The sequence below is a fragment of the Aquila chrysaetos genome, chromosome 2 (genome assembly GCF_900496995.4).
Source record: "Aquila chrysaetos chrysaetos chromosome 2, bAquChr1.4, whole genome shotgun sequence".
NCBI lineage: Eukaryota > Metazoa > Chordata > Aves > Accipitriformes > Accipitridae > Aquila > Aquila chrysaetos.
Genome location: NC_044005.1, coordinates 32,049,864 through 32,065,325, shown reverse-complemented (window position 1 = coordinate 32,065,325; position 15,462 = coordinate 32,049,864). Strand labels below are relative to the sequence as shown.

The following is a 15,462-nucleotide window of genomic DNA, read 5'->3' as shown; positions in this document are numbered from 1 at the left end:
ACTGATTTAATAGGTTTACTCAGGATTTCACCCATGCACATAAATAAATGAGATTCAAATTAACATTGAGAAATGGCGATACTAATATTCCTCACTTGACATCCGTGTTCAGTTTCTGTGAGATTGACCCAAAAAGAAGTATGGTAAGAAAGAAGAACTGACAGATGAGAAAAACCACTGGAGGCATGAAAGAGACTTCCATATAAGGTGAGATTAAAAGACTGGAATTGTTTTATATAGAAAGGAAATGAGTAAGAGTTTACCGGATTCAAGAAGAGGAGGAAGCCAAAAAACCAAACCAGGACAAACATAACCCCTGTAGTATAACCTTCAGCAGCAACAAACTAGAGTGATAGGAATCGTCATGTCCTAAGAAGCAGGCAAGCTCTCCAATCTTCTTTTTGGCAACAAGTTACACCTTAACTGGGTTAACAGAAACATTCTTGGGGCCTCTTTAAGAGCCAGAGTGAGCCAGATTTCAGTCAGAATGACAATGTCTCCAGGCTTGAGTCACACTACCACCCAGGTATAAAAACCAGCAGATTGCAACCTGTGGCAGTTCCCGAGTCTCTTCCTCCTTAAGTTTCCGTTTCAAATTGTTATATTCCCCAAGGGAATGAGGTTTGCTTGTTTGTCCTCAGACCTGCTTTAGCTACAAACCTCAAGCACTTCCTAAAAGAAGATGTGTATCTTACCACAAAGGGCTGCAAACATCATTTATTGGAAATAACCATGAGACTGTATTGCCATTTGCTCTTTCAAAATACCAAAGGCAGCAGTCAGCCAATGAAAGTAAATTTGATGAGTTTAATAGTGATATTGAAAGATATATATTTTTTTTTTTTTTAACATAAGCCGTATTTAATTTGAAACCTACTGGAGCAATGAGTTATCGAGACCATGAATTCAGAGAGACTGAAAAAGTAGAGAGACTCTCCTAACATTAGATTTTTTTTCCTGACATACATCCAAGCAGTGTAGAATACACTGTTGACAGGTTAACAACACAACTCGTCTGATGGGCAAGTTATTCCAAGTGGGTTATTTTTTATTTTTCATTATGCTCCTCTCTGAATCACATACAGCTGCTCTCCATTCAAGACTCACTACTATCAATTAACGAATACACTGATACAAATGTTTGGTCAAGCATATATGGTCAAAGAAAGAGTCAAACAAACGTATCAAATAAAAGCTGTATGACAAATCAGAGTCTTCTACTTAGCCTAGGTGAGGCTTGCTCCCCATTACACATTATAGCTACTGAAAATGAAGTGGCAGAGGTAGTTATTTGATGGAAGGGAATGGAGTCTGGTGAAGAAAAGAGAGATCTTCAAGTTTTGGCAGTTTTATGATTAGAACCTGCGTTAGTAGCAGCAACAACTGAAAGAATATGAGAAAATGAGGAAAGGAGAAAGAAAATTTAATTGATGTTTTCCTACTCACATACTCAAAAAAGACAATTTAAATTTTTTAGAGGTGAACAATTTTTTTTCTAATATACAACTTCAAGTGGTCTCCAACGTGGGGTGCACAGACCCCTGGGTGTGCACAAGACAATCCATTAGCATGCAGGAAGAAAATATTAGAACTTCAGCAACACATGTAAGTTATAAATAAATAGATATACATATATTGCAGGTGTATGCTAAAAAATTTTTAGTGATGGGGTGCACAATAAAAAAAATTTGGAGACCACTGATATATAGGACTTGCCACTCTACCTTTAAGAAAAACTCAAGTGCTATTAAAGACACAGGCTGTGAAATAATTTATAGCAACATCCAAGTTTCACACACCATACAGTAAGGAAAGACTAAACAGATTAAATGAATTTGTAAAACAGTAAACAGAGTTGATTCATCCTTTGATGGAAATATGTTTTGTATTAACATGCACTTTTGTTTTCTCTATCAATGCCTTTTTAATGATAAGCATTTAATATTGATTCAGAATGCTAATCAGATGATACCATCACATTAAAAGTCTAAATGAGCATGGAAACATCCATTAAAATATAGGACAATGTACCACAGACTCCAAGTTTCATTCATCACCTCAAGTCTTTTGAGAAAGGTTCAGCTAAAGTGGGGGCTGCTGAAGTGTAATACCTGACTAATCTATTGAGCTGTTACTAAGTGGGTTGTGTTAGACTCAGTCAAAACAATAATATCTAAAACATTTTAAAGAACAGTAAACGTGATGTGTATCGTATTAAAACTAGTAAAAATGACTAAGAAAGGAAAAAAAAATTGCCTCACCCAAGTAAGAATAAGATATTTTAAGGAAAATAAGTTTTTTTTAAGTTCAGAGGTTTTAACATATATACCTACTATATAACATAGAATGAACATCAAGAATTAATTAGATCTGCTTTAGAAGCTGACAGGTATTTTTTTTAATGCATTAACTGCAATGAATGTAACTGTAATGAATTGTAATCAACTTCAATCCCACCTTTCTTGCAAAGCTGGCTATACAACTCATTAATGCATAATAATTAAAAATAATGTAATTGCTTATTCTACCTTAATCATAAGAACTCAGAAAATTCGCAGGCGTTGAAGTTACTCCTGTTAAACTGACATAGCTTGAAAAATATTTCTTTTCAGTGAAATCTTGTGATAAGAATACAAAAGCATGAGAATGACTGGATCAGACCAAAATCTACTAAGCCTGGATTCCTGCCTTTCAAAGACGAGTTCCCAAAGCAGAATCAGCATCTGGTGGTATTTCCCCAGACCACCACCTCAGATGCCCGTGCTCTGCAGCAAAAGCATTCTGTGAAGCAGAGAGGAGGTCATAAAGACAGATGACACCAGGGCAGTGACATTACAAGCATTTTCTGTTTTGTCTCTGTTCCTTTCCTAAGAATTCCAAGACTTGTATTTGCTTTTCTTGATTGGTACTGAGCACTAAGATGATGTTTTCATACTGTAAAATGAACTTCTCAATTTTTGGTAGTATCAGCTAACTCCAAGCCTGTTGTTACATAGATAAAAATAAAGAAATTCCCCTGACACTTTCTATTGATCTAAACTGAGTTTCATCTGGGGTGACACTGACACTTTACTAGTCATGCTTTCCAGATCACGTATGAATGTATTTAACAGCACAGACCTAAGAACCTCTGCTAGTGGCCTGTTTCCACTGTGAAAACAGCATGTAATTCTACCCTTTTTTTCCTAAGTCATAAATAGTTATTTATCTGTTTGAGCATCTGTCCTCTTCTTTCATGAAAGCATAGTTTCTTTCTGAGCCTTTGGAAAAGAAAGTGTCTGTATGACTTCTGGAAAACCAAGTATGCTATCTCAACTGAACAGAAAATTGATATTTTCATTAAACAGCACACAAATAAATTGAAAATTTATTATCTCTGAAAATTGGACAATTAAAGGTGTACAATGTAGGATGCCTGATCTATTAGCTTGCAGTGGAACACTGACCTCTCATAAAAAGGTCTTGTCCTGACAGAAGGGTTTGCGTAGCTTCTCTCAAGGAGAATTCATCTTCCCTACCAACAGTATTTTTCCCAACATTTAGTTTTATTTTTTTATAAATAAAAAATGACAGTGTTTGTAGAATCATAGAATCATTTAGGTTGAGACCTTCAAGATCATCGACTCCAACCATCATCCATGCCCACTAAACCATATTATGGAGTACCCCATCTACACGCTTTTTGAATACCTCCAGGGATGGTGACTCAACCACTTCCCTGGGCAGCCTGTTCCAATGTGTGACAACCCTCTCAGTAAAGAAATTTTTCCTAATATCTAACCTAAATCTCCCCTGCCGCAACTTGAGGCCATTTCCTCTCGTCCTATCTCCAGCCACCTAACAGAAGAGACCAGCACCCACCTCACTATGACCCCCTTTCAGGTAGCTGTAGAGAGTGATAAGGTCTCCCCTCAGCCTCCTCTTCTCCACGCTAAACAACCCCGGTTGCCTCAGCCACTCCTCATAAGACTTGTGCTCCAGGCCCCTTACCAACTTGGTTGCCCTTCTCTGGACACGCGCCAGCACCACAATGTCTTTCCTGGAGTGAGGGGCCCAAAACTCAACACAGCACTCGAGGTGCGGCCTCACCAGTGCCAAGTACAGGGGAACAATCACCTCCCTGCTCCTGCTGGCCACACTATTTCTGATGCAGGCCAGGATGCCGTTGGCCTTCTTGGCCACCTGGGCACACTGCTGGCTCATATTCAGCCGGCTGTCAACCAGCACACCCAGGTCCTTTTCCACCAGGCAGCTTTCCAGCCACTTTTCCCCAAGCCTGCAGCGCTGCATGGGGTTGCTGTGACCGAAGTGCAGGACCCGGCACTTGGCCTTGTTGAACCTTATACAGTTGGCCTCAGCCCATTGATCCAGCCTGTCCAGATCTCTCTGTAGAACCTCCCTACCCTCAAGCAGATCGACCCTGCCTCCCAACTTGGTGTCATCTGCAAACTTGCTGAGGGTGCACTCAATCCCCTCATACAAATCATCGATAAAGATATTAAACAGAATAAGGCCCAACACCAAGCCCCAGGGAACACCACTTGTGACCTGCCTCCAACTGGATTTCACCCCATCCACCACAACCCTCTGGGCTTGTCCATCCAGCCAGTTTTTCACCCAGCGAAGAGTACACTTGTCCAAGCCATGAGACGCCAGCTTCTCAAGGAGTATGCTGTGAGAGACAGTGTCAAAGGCCTTGCTGAAGGCTACCAACTAAACAAGTTTTAAAAATGTCATCTAAAACCTTGACACGAGTGAGAAATTATTAGAGTTCAAAATGCTTACTTAAAAACGTAAAGGTAATTTTGTTCCTATGAAGAAACACACTGCTTGCTTTCTTACAATCCATGTTCACAAAATCTTGCAATTATTTTAGATTTTCTGATGATGACTAAAAACTTATAGAAAGACCCAGGGAAGAATAACTAGCATGGCCTGTATTTCTGTAAGAGCACTAGAAGGAAAGTTGACACATTAACTGCTTCCCTACTAACATTTGCCTGTTGTGTATCATTTTACTCAGTGTATACTGTCAGTGGTGCAGCCAGAGAATGTAAGGAAGTGGTGTTGATAGGATATCTGTTTTTTTCATCCTATTTTTACCTACTCTCTCCTGCAGCAGAAAAAGAATGGTAAGGCAAGACGAGAGGGGAAGTTCTGAAAGATTCTGCTTATGCAGAAAAACTAGAAATCTTGAACTCTGTATCCAGAAGGTAACAATTATAACACTTATAAGCTGAAGACAATGAAGCAAAACATAAACAAAGAAGGAAAGAATCTTTTAGTCCTAAGAACTTCAAACACAAATTCATCTATCTGAAATTCATAATCCAAGAACGATGTAGGCTAATGAACAGTGAAGGATACAAAAATCAATCCACTCTAACCAGTAATGAGATTCCTACAGAAATAAGAGAAAAGATGACAGCTAGAGATGATTAAAAGGCCATAGAGAAAGAATAACTGTAAAAGATATCTTAGGATAGAGAAAAGATAGTTGTATTTCTCAAAGATACCAGAAAAAGAATGTGTTATCATAGCTATGAAGACACCAAGAGAAGGATGCTTTCAATCACAATGAAGCAAAATCGCAAACTGTGACCAACTATATAAGTACTATAAAATGGTGTTCAAAGATATAACATCATAAAGTTTATCTCAAGGAGCTGGCAGTCAAACTAACATTACAATCCAGTTATATGTTGATATATGGCATTTACTGTAATTGTATAGTTATCCACAGCTTTTATTCAGTTCAATATATTTTATCATATACAAGACAGTATAAGCTGTACTGAATCCAAATAAAATGTCTGCATCTAATGATCAGGTGGTGTACCATCTATGTGATACTAAACCAGAAACAGCTTCTTAACAAAAGCAGTGATCAATTCCTGCCCTCAGCAGCTCAGCAAGGGAACGTAAAATAGCTGCTATTTGACTTTCTTGCTTCAGGAATACTGCCAAGTTGAGCACAACTGCTCACAGCAAGCAGATGAAAGTACGTTCCTCTAATTCACACAAGATGCTAACGCTTCATTGGCTGCCTTCCAGAAGCGGGCAAAAATCTCTTACATCCCAATGTAATTTTGCCCCAGTAAAAACAGATAGAATTTTTATAAGCAAACTCATATTAAAACTGTAAATACAAAATTGTTTTTTACTCTAACATGAAAAGACTTGGCAAATTTACACAGCAGTTTTTAATAAACTTTCAAGAACAAGGTATAGCATAGGACATAAACTATGCTGGGAAGAACATAAGTCTGAAGGCATCTAAAGTAATTGTTTCCTTGAAGTTCTTGAAAAACAGAACTCAAAAAGAGTCGGAGTATAGAAGTACAGAGCAACAGCAATTCTCATTTGTCAGCTTGTTCTATAGACTCTGTGCTTCCATTTAAGGGAAAAAACGGCAAATATAGTTCATCCAAAAAAGGTCACAAATACACAGATGAAGTGGTGCTGGTTGCATCTACAAACAGCTTGAAATAATAACTTGAATACATCCTTCATTTTAGAAGGAGGTTAACTCATCTACAATCCAGATCTCATGTAATAATTTAACGTTAAACTTCTCCAGAAAGAAAGGGTATGAAGGACTGTACCTCTCAATCATTAATATCTCTTTATTAGCATTAACAAATGGCACTTGAAATAAATAATTTTTAAAGGCTAGTCAAAAGAATACCGAACAGCTTCAAAAACTAGGAGCTAAGCTTAAACAAGTGAGTTTATCAGAGCTAGCATATTCCATTCTGTTCAAATTTATTGTGAATTTTATATTACGTTATTTTGGTGATTCACATTTGCATCCTTTATTTCATGAGTGGAACAAGACAGTTACCTTTTCATAGGTCCAGTTGAAGCTTGTAGTGAATACTACTTAATCATACTCACTTTTCAAGTTAAGCTCACCTTACATAAATTTACTTCCTTTTCTTGAGCAAAACAGTTAAGACCGCGTTTTAGAGAGAGAGACCTACAAAGATGCAACTTTTGGTTTCTCTTCCTTTAAGTGTTTATGAATGACTGACTACTCATTTACAGCCATCTTTGACTATAACTTTGACTGCAACTTCTGTACCTTGCTTCCTGGTTTGGGCTACCTACTAATTTTTTAGAGTATTCCAATCAAAATATACTTCCTACAAATGTAATGTGATAAAATCGTTTCTCCAAAGATTCAGATCCTTTTTCAGTCTGAAATGCAATTTAACTAAGTAAATGTTGGATTCAGTAAACACATTAGCAGAGACTTCCAAAGCACTAGTAAAGGACTTTCCTCTTTTGTCCATCGGGAGACCAGATGAACTTTTCTAATATTTTGAAGAAGAAATTAAACAGAAAATGCACAGCTAAGAAAACAGCAACATGGCAACCAACCATTACTGACAGAACGGTATTAGTGATACTGTTCAATTAACGCCCAGGAGTGCAGCCTGACAAACCAACTGGGTTCAACATCCAAATTTGTGGTTTTAATACATTTCTGAAGTGTCCCCATATCTCCTATACAAACACTATCAGAATCCCATACAGTCAACTGCAACAAAGTGTTAAAATAGATATTTAAAAAATAAAAGGAAGAAAACAATGTAAGAGGTAAAAATAAAACTGTATGAGGGCTACTAATGTTCATAATGAAAGTTCCCTTTTCCTCTTTTAATGTGCAGCTGACTGAATCTGTAACTCAACATACCTTTTTGCTTCCACTCTCATAATAATGCCCGACCTTTCACTTCCAAAATGCCAGAATCTACATTGGCACTGAACGATGATTCATCTGGCTGACTGCAATAGCCTGTGCTTATCTCCTCTGGACCAGTCAGCAGACAGACACACAACATTTATTCAGCAAGTTAGATGATTCTTGCACTCCATTAAAATCCTACTGCGTAATGCACCAATGCAAAATGCAAGTAATAATGTTCATTATGACTATAAAAGCAGAGCAGGTGCTGCATTCTGAGCTGATTAAACTTCTTGTGTTTCACCAGAAACCTCTAGCTCTACCACAAACTATTTCACTTGTATTGTATGACAACCGCAGGTACAATTTTCTTCCCTAAAATGGACTACAGTGCTTCAGCTACAATGAGCAACTCCTCTCAACTATAAATTTTTCTAGATAAATTTTCATGTTTCAAGAACATGTAATATAAGCTCTAAACCAGAAGATGATCATATTTATTAGTCCTTAAACTGCCAAGGACATAAGTACAATAAGAAAAAAAAAAATAATCACAGGTTGTCCAGCCTTTAGAAAAGACTTTGTAATCAATAAACTACAATGAAAATTAGAAAATGCACAGTATTAGGATATGAACTGATTGTATAACCCCATACTACCAGGACTGACAGTTCAGCTTACTCTACCCTGACCAGTATTGACATGTGCAATAAAAAATGAATGCAGTGGATCAGTACAGCTTTTGACATCAGATATCAGCGCCTCAGGGGATGTTTACCCACAGCGTACAGTTTTCAGCAGCAAAGCTGCAGCAGTAACACTGTGTTCTACTGCCTCTTTCAGACATGCCATTCAAAAATAATTGCCATAATACAACTTGAATTTATATAAACTTCAGAATATATATTCTGTTTAGATATTTTTAATGTAGGCTAGAAATAAAACACTTCAACCAGTTCAACACAAGCATCTGAACTTATATTGCATTCCTTTTGTCCTTCCCACTGCTCGAGTGTTCAATAACATCCACTGTAGTGCTCAAGGCCAATCTCTCCTGTTTTCAGAGGGTTTTTTCCTCTCTTCAAAATAAATTGTCAAGGCATATCCAAATTAATATCATGAAAAAAATTCTTATAGCCCTGTATTTGGGTAACTTTTTTCTTTTTATATTAAAAAGGAGAGAGAACCCGTCTTCAGGTAATTTGTGATGCACTATTGCCAATGTCTAAAATAATTTGAAACTATGTCTGAATATATTTCAGTACAAACCCACCTGCATTAGTTTGAATACTTCCCTGAACATTACAGACTGTTTAGATAGTTCTTTCTCTTCTCCAGTGTTGCAGAACTAGGAATACTTTCCTCCCCTCCATGGCACAGGGATTTTATCATTGCAGAAATGAATGGCTGCATTTAGTTCAGGCTCATCTGTGGGAGGACACTGATGCTCTTCAGTGTTTATGGAGACAATATATTTAATTTTGTGTATAACTTGAGACAGCCGACTGAAGTCTTTCATTTGTAATAGCATAATCACCAGTCAGGCCGTGACATATTACAAGTTTCATTTGCTGTCCTTCGCGTTTAGAGAAAGTAAGTCTTCTGAGCACAGTGTTGTCTAGTTAAAAACTCTGAATTGTTAGCAGATGAGTCTAACTAAATACAGCAATTTCTGCAATGTTAAAGTTCATGTGCAACTGGGGGAGGAAACCATTCCCAATTCTATAATATTGGAACAGGTACTGCGTGGCTGATCTTTTACTTCTCTTGCTGTAGTGTTTAGGAGCTGGTATTACAGCATGTCAATATAGAAAACATGTCTTAGCAATTACTCTTGACAGAAAACTCCTGCAGTAGGACAGGAGGAAGATTGAAGGCAGGTGCAAGCTGATGAAAGCTGGGATTCCAGCTTCAGGAAGCCACGCTAAGGAATCTGGTATGACGATGCAACTGAAAAGGTGCAAACAACTGACCCACCCCTTTTCTTGGGTTTCAGCTGTTAAGCTCCTTGAGACATCACCAAATGATGACTGAGTGGTCTCCACTCCTCCTCTGACAAACCTCATGTTGTTGTCAAGGTTTCATAATAAGATCTCTTTGCATAGCTAGGGGGGTAACAACCGTTTTTGTTTGGTTGGTTTTTTTAAAGCTGATTTCAGTGTTTTATTAAAAAAAATGACAACCATTGGTCTAAGCAGCTTGCATCAATGAAGTACATCACTTTTAAAACCTCATACATGCACCCATACTAGCAGAAAGGCATTTATGTGTGTGTAAACTACAAAGACAAGTTGCATGAAGAGGTATGAGGAATGAAATGATATTTCTTGCTGACATCATACCCTTGTAATTGGGGAGGGAAGAAAAGTCCTCAACTCAGAACTACAGGCACTAGATACTTAAGCAGTGGTTCTCCATGAAGCCCCATATAATTTTTGGATTATCAAAGTAATACCAAAAGAAAACACTTATCATTTTTGGAGAAAAAGAGGGAAGAGGATTTGTAAATAAAGTTTATTAGTCTATAAGAAGAGTTGTGACATCTCACATTTTCTTTTCCAGTACCTTAGTAAAGTAATAAGCAATAGAACTGGTTTGCCTTCAAAGCTCAAATCTGGATAATCTTTTAATGTATTTGTTGCTTGAAATAACAAAATCATAAAAATCCTACAATTTTCTTTGAGGTTTTGTTTGTATTATATAAGAACCTTACAATCTTACATGCCAGAAAAGACAGTGTATCTGAAAATAAACACCTATTTAGATTTACAGAATAGTGTTCAAAAATGCATTACACTTTTCTTGAGGATCTAAAGGTCAGAAAGTAAGAGAAAACAAAATTTTCTGATTGCACGTACTATTGCAATAATTTCTTACATCCATTATCAGTATTCAAGGTGCTTATATTTTAAACGAAAACATTTTCTCTTAGATTGTTAGATCTGCTATTAAATATTTATTTAATCTGATACTAAAATATTTTAAAAGTTTTAAATATTGTTTCATGACTACTTACTTCATTCTATCTGAATGGTCTTTCTAATATTTGTAAACTGCTACCAGCTGTAAAATCCTTGGCATCTGTTTAGGTCATGTGCAAGAAATGCCTTTTTTATGCAAAGATCTAATAACTTGTAGAACATTTTATATAGTGATGTTCTGAAATTCCTAAAGGATCACTGTCCTAAGTGATAGGCATAAAGTAAAAGAATCTAAAAAGTGGTATAAGTAACTTCAAAAAAACCCACAGCCCTTCTTGTCAAGAAGTGTCTTTATTTGTAACAAAAAGACTGGAACATTAAGTCACTAGTAGCCAGAGGACCTAGAGGTATATTTTGGTCACCTGTGGTGATCCGATGGCTTGATAAAGATTAACTGAAATCATCCTTACCAAAACAATTTTTTGAATGAAAATGCTGAAAAACTGTTATTAATTCTCTTTCTCAGTTTTGTTTCTTAAAGCTTAACAGGAGTGAAAGACATAACTAATACCCTACCTAAATCAGCTTTCTTACTCATGTGGGCATGCCCACCAAAGAATAGTTCAAGAGCAGAGCACTGACTCCCACAAGAACTCAGGCAATGGGCAAGAAAAGAGAAGGTAAAGAACAATGAACAAGGAGAACTGATATTTATACGTGTTACAACACAGACCTACTTGAAGCATCTGAGGTGCATGCTTGTAATCTCTTTTCAGTCCCATTTCACCATATTGTGCTATGATGATTTCCACAAGATTAAGAGAGAATACCATTTGATTAAATACGAAGGAACAGTAAGCTTGACCTTCTTAACTAAAGCAGCAAGAGGAAGACGAGGGAAAATGTGGTCCTGTTGCTGAAGGGGACAGGCAACCTAGGGAAAAGGCCAACGTACTCAATGCCGCCTTTGCCTCAGTCTTTACTAGCAAGACTAGCCTTCAGGAATCTCAGATCCCTGAGACCAGAAGGAAAGTCTGGAGCAAGGAAGACTTACCCTCAGCAAAGAAGAATCAGATTAAGGAACATTTAAGCAAACTGGACATACATAAATCCATGGGGACTGACAGGTTGCGCCTATAACCGCTGACCAATGTCATTGCACAGCCACTCTTGAGCACTCTGCAGCGTCCAGTTCTGTACTGTGTCCAGCTCTGGCCTCTCTAGTCCAAAAGAGACATGGACTTAACCTAAATAATAATCTAATCTAAAAATAATAATTTGCCATCTTTTGCACAGGGTCAGAATACATTTCTGGTATACACCATCAAACATATTGGATAAACATTGTGTGAACTTGATTATTTGATAGCACTATCATTACTTAGGGCATAATTTTTTAAAGTACTCTGTACTGTTCTAAATCTATTGCCTCTGAAGCTAGTTTAAAAATAAGTGCTTTTACAAAGAATACTTTGTCAGCTTTGCTAATATAAGATACTATAAATACACATTTATTTGCATAAGAACTAGATAACAATTTTTCATTGCTAAGGAAGGAAAGGCCCAAGAAAGAATTTGAAATCTTTTGGCAGAGAGGAGAAAAATGATTACTTCAATTGTTCAATAAAACCACGGAAACAAAATCATAGTCTTTGGGCCATATGGAATTAAGAAACCAGCATACCTTGCAGGAAGAGTCTTAAGATCCCTCAACCCTGACTTGTAAGCAAAAAAAGACACTTCATTTTAGCGAGGACATGAGTGATGGCTGTAGTTAAGATTACATAAATTAGTGTCCTGGTTTCGGCTGGGATAGAGTTAATTTTCTCTCTAGCAGCTGGTATAGTGTTATGTTTTGGGTTCAGTATGAGAAGAATGTTGATAACACACTGATGTTTTCAGTTGTTGCTAAGTAATGTTTAGTCTAAAGTCAAGGATTTTTCAGTTTCTCATGCCCAGCCAGCAAGAAGGCTGGAGGGGCACAAAAAGTTGGGAGGGGACACAGCCAGAGCAGCTGACCCAAGTGGCCAACGGGGTATTCCATACCATGTGACGTCATGCCCAGTATATAAACTGGGGGGAGTTGGCCTGTGGCGGGGGACACAGATTGCTGCTTGGGAACTAACTGGGCATGGGTCAGCAGGTGGTGAGCAATTGCATTGTGCATCACTTAAAACTATGTAGTCGAGTTTTGCACATTTGGGGAAATCTCAGGGGCCAGCACACCTGGAGGCTCATTCTCTGCAGTCTGGGTGTGCTGACCCCTGCAATTTCCCCAAATACAGGAAACTCGACTGCATAGTTTACTTGTTTTGTATATTCCAATTCATTATTATTATTATTATTATTACTATTATTTTCTTCCTTTCTGCCCTATTAAACCGTCTTTATCTCAACCCACGAGTTTTATTTTTTTCTGATTCTCTCCCCCATCCCACTGGGTGGTGGGGAGTGAGCAAGCAGCTGCATGGTGCTTAGTAGCTGGCTGGGGTTAAATCACAACAATTAGGCACTTTCAAAATCATGTGAAACAGCTTTTAGCACTGGACTGGTAGTTGCTCAGAGAGATAGTAGTATTTATCTTTTATCTTCCAGAAGTAGCTTTAGATACACTGGGAGTGGGGAGAAGAGGGGAGGAGATGGCAGACAGGACACAAAAAAACCCAAATGAAACAAACAAAACAAAGAGACAGAAAGAAACTAATTCTATCACTAACTACTGCTAATAGGATGATAAAACTGAAACAAGAACTATTCTCAGGTATTAGAACTACTGATGACTTTCAGTGAAAACAAGTTAACGAAATCAAGAATTAAAGATTCAGAAATGCTACAGCTATGCAGGTATGATCACACCCTATTTCCTGTAAAACTATGAAACAGCATGCAAAAAATTATAATATACTTAGTTCTCAATACATCATAAACTTACACATGTGGTTTGCATTGTAAATTTATTCAAGATACAACAATTTTCTTAATCTATGAATTTCCTCCATTACAATTACCTTCAAAAAGATTTGGATCCCCTAAATTCTCTATTTTCTTTTTCTTTTTTAACCCATCATGACACACTGCTACAGTTGCACAACTTTTGATACAGTTGATAGTCAGTGAATTGCAGAAAGGCAATAGTCCATCACAGAAGTGAGGTAAATCAGTAACAAGAAGGTAATAAACAAAGATAAATTTCTTTCATGAGTTCATCATAAATAAAGCCAGATAAAATGATACAGCTGATCAATACTGTCAACAACTGTTTAACAGAATTATTAGGAAGTGTATAATAGTGCACTTTGGGGATTTACCTTTAGCTAAAATTTGGTTACTAGAACACAGTACAACAGTTTTTTGTGACATTAAAAATTCCAGACCTTCGGCCAGCAACGTATACTTTAAGCTGCAGGGTGAGAGGAAAAAATATACGGATCTTGGGCAATTGTAGGTACCACCCACACTTTCACACAGTGCTGATTTAATAGCCTTCCTCTAAATATTGCAGAGTTGCTTATACTTGACCACTTTTGTGGAGAGACGCTTCACCTAAAAAATAAAACCATAAATCCCCTAATGCTTTTAAACAGTACAGTTCTCCTTTATCACTTGCAAGTACTGCATGAAGTGCTGCTCTCGAAGATTCAAACAGCTACTTGTCTAATTTTTGCAAACTGGAAGATATGTGGTCTCCATTTCAAAAGCATATAAACAATACACCAAATAAAGCACTAAATTCCTTGCTGATTTTTTTTCCACTGCATCTGATTTACTGATCTGGAGTAATAATTTTCTGTGGGAAATACGAAATAGAGATTACTGGTATCTTTTCAAAAGGGAAAAATTTGTTTCCCGATATGGAAAAGATGAATGATAACTTACAGGAATGACTTGCATTATTCTTTATTGTACTTCTTCCTATTCTAATCAAAGACTATGGAATAGGGTCCTATACAAGAAACTATATTTAAAAGCTCAGTTGGCTTAGATTATGTGACCTAACTCTTACCTCCACTCTTTTCAGCATCCATTAGGACTTTAGCTTTCTCTTCACTATCTTACAGTCTTACATAGATTTAATTTCTACTTTTATAAGACACAGGTGTCTCCCTATTTCTAACCATCTTTTCAGATGCTCTAACTGCATGTTCCAACTGCAAAAATAAAGCCCTTCAGCCATCTTCTAAGTTTTTTTTCATCAAATACCACCTTTACACCTTTACAATTCCAGCATTCACTCTACTGCATACCCTTGTAAACTTTGCACCATTCCTAGTCACATACCTCATCAATTCTTACATCAAAGTTTTTGACAACTCCTATTGACACCTAACAGCATCCCCAGACTTCTTCTACATTCCAGTCACATAATTTGTGCTTATTTCCTACTTAAATTAGAGTAATCCACTCTTTATGGCCACTCTGCTGGCCAAACATGCTCCTTAAATCCATTTGTCATTTCACTGTCTCCAAAGTTTGGCCTTTCACCTCATGATTCACTCATACTACATCTCTTCTTACATCCCTTCACCTGCTAGTCACCTTCAGACTATAACTTTCATTCTCTGGCTTTGCATGGACTTACAACTTGTCTCCTCTGACTTTTGTATTTCCTAGGCTCTAAATATTTATTTTCTTTTGTTCCACCTTTTCACCTTACATACCACCATTTATACCTGTCACACAATCAAATAGTCCTGTACAAGAAGCATTCAGCACTCCTCTTTGACAGCCATCCATAAATAATATATATTTCTATAATTTCATTTGCTTCCCCACCTAGAAATTAACTTTTCCTCTTCCCTTCCTTTCCTAATTTAAAAAATAAATCATGTAAGGAGTCAGAGCAGTCCTGGC

The 15,462-nt window shown here is 37.2% G+C and overlaps 1 protein-coding gene across 4 annotated transcripts in view; it reads right to left on the bottom strand.

Annotated features, from left to right (window-relative positions):
- Nucleotides 1-15,462, bottom strand: part of PRKD1 (protein kinase D1) — a 149,716-nt gene that overhangs the window by 56,491 nt on the left and 77,763 nt on the right. The gene's annotated exons all lie outside the window — the stretch shown is intronic.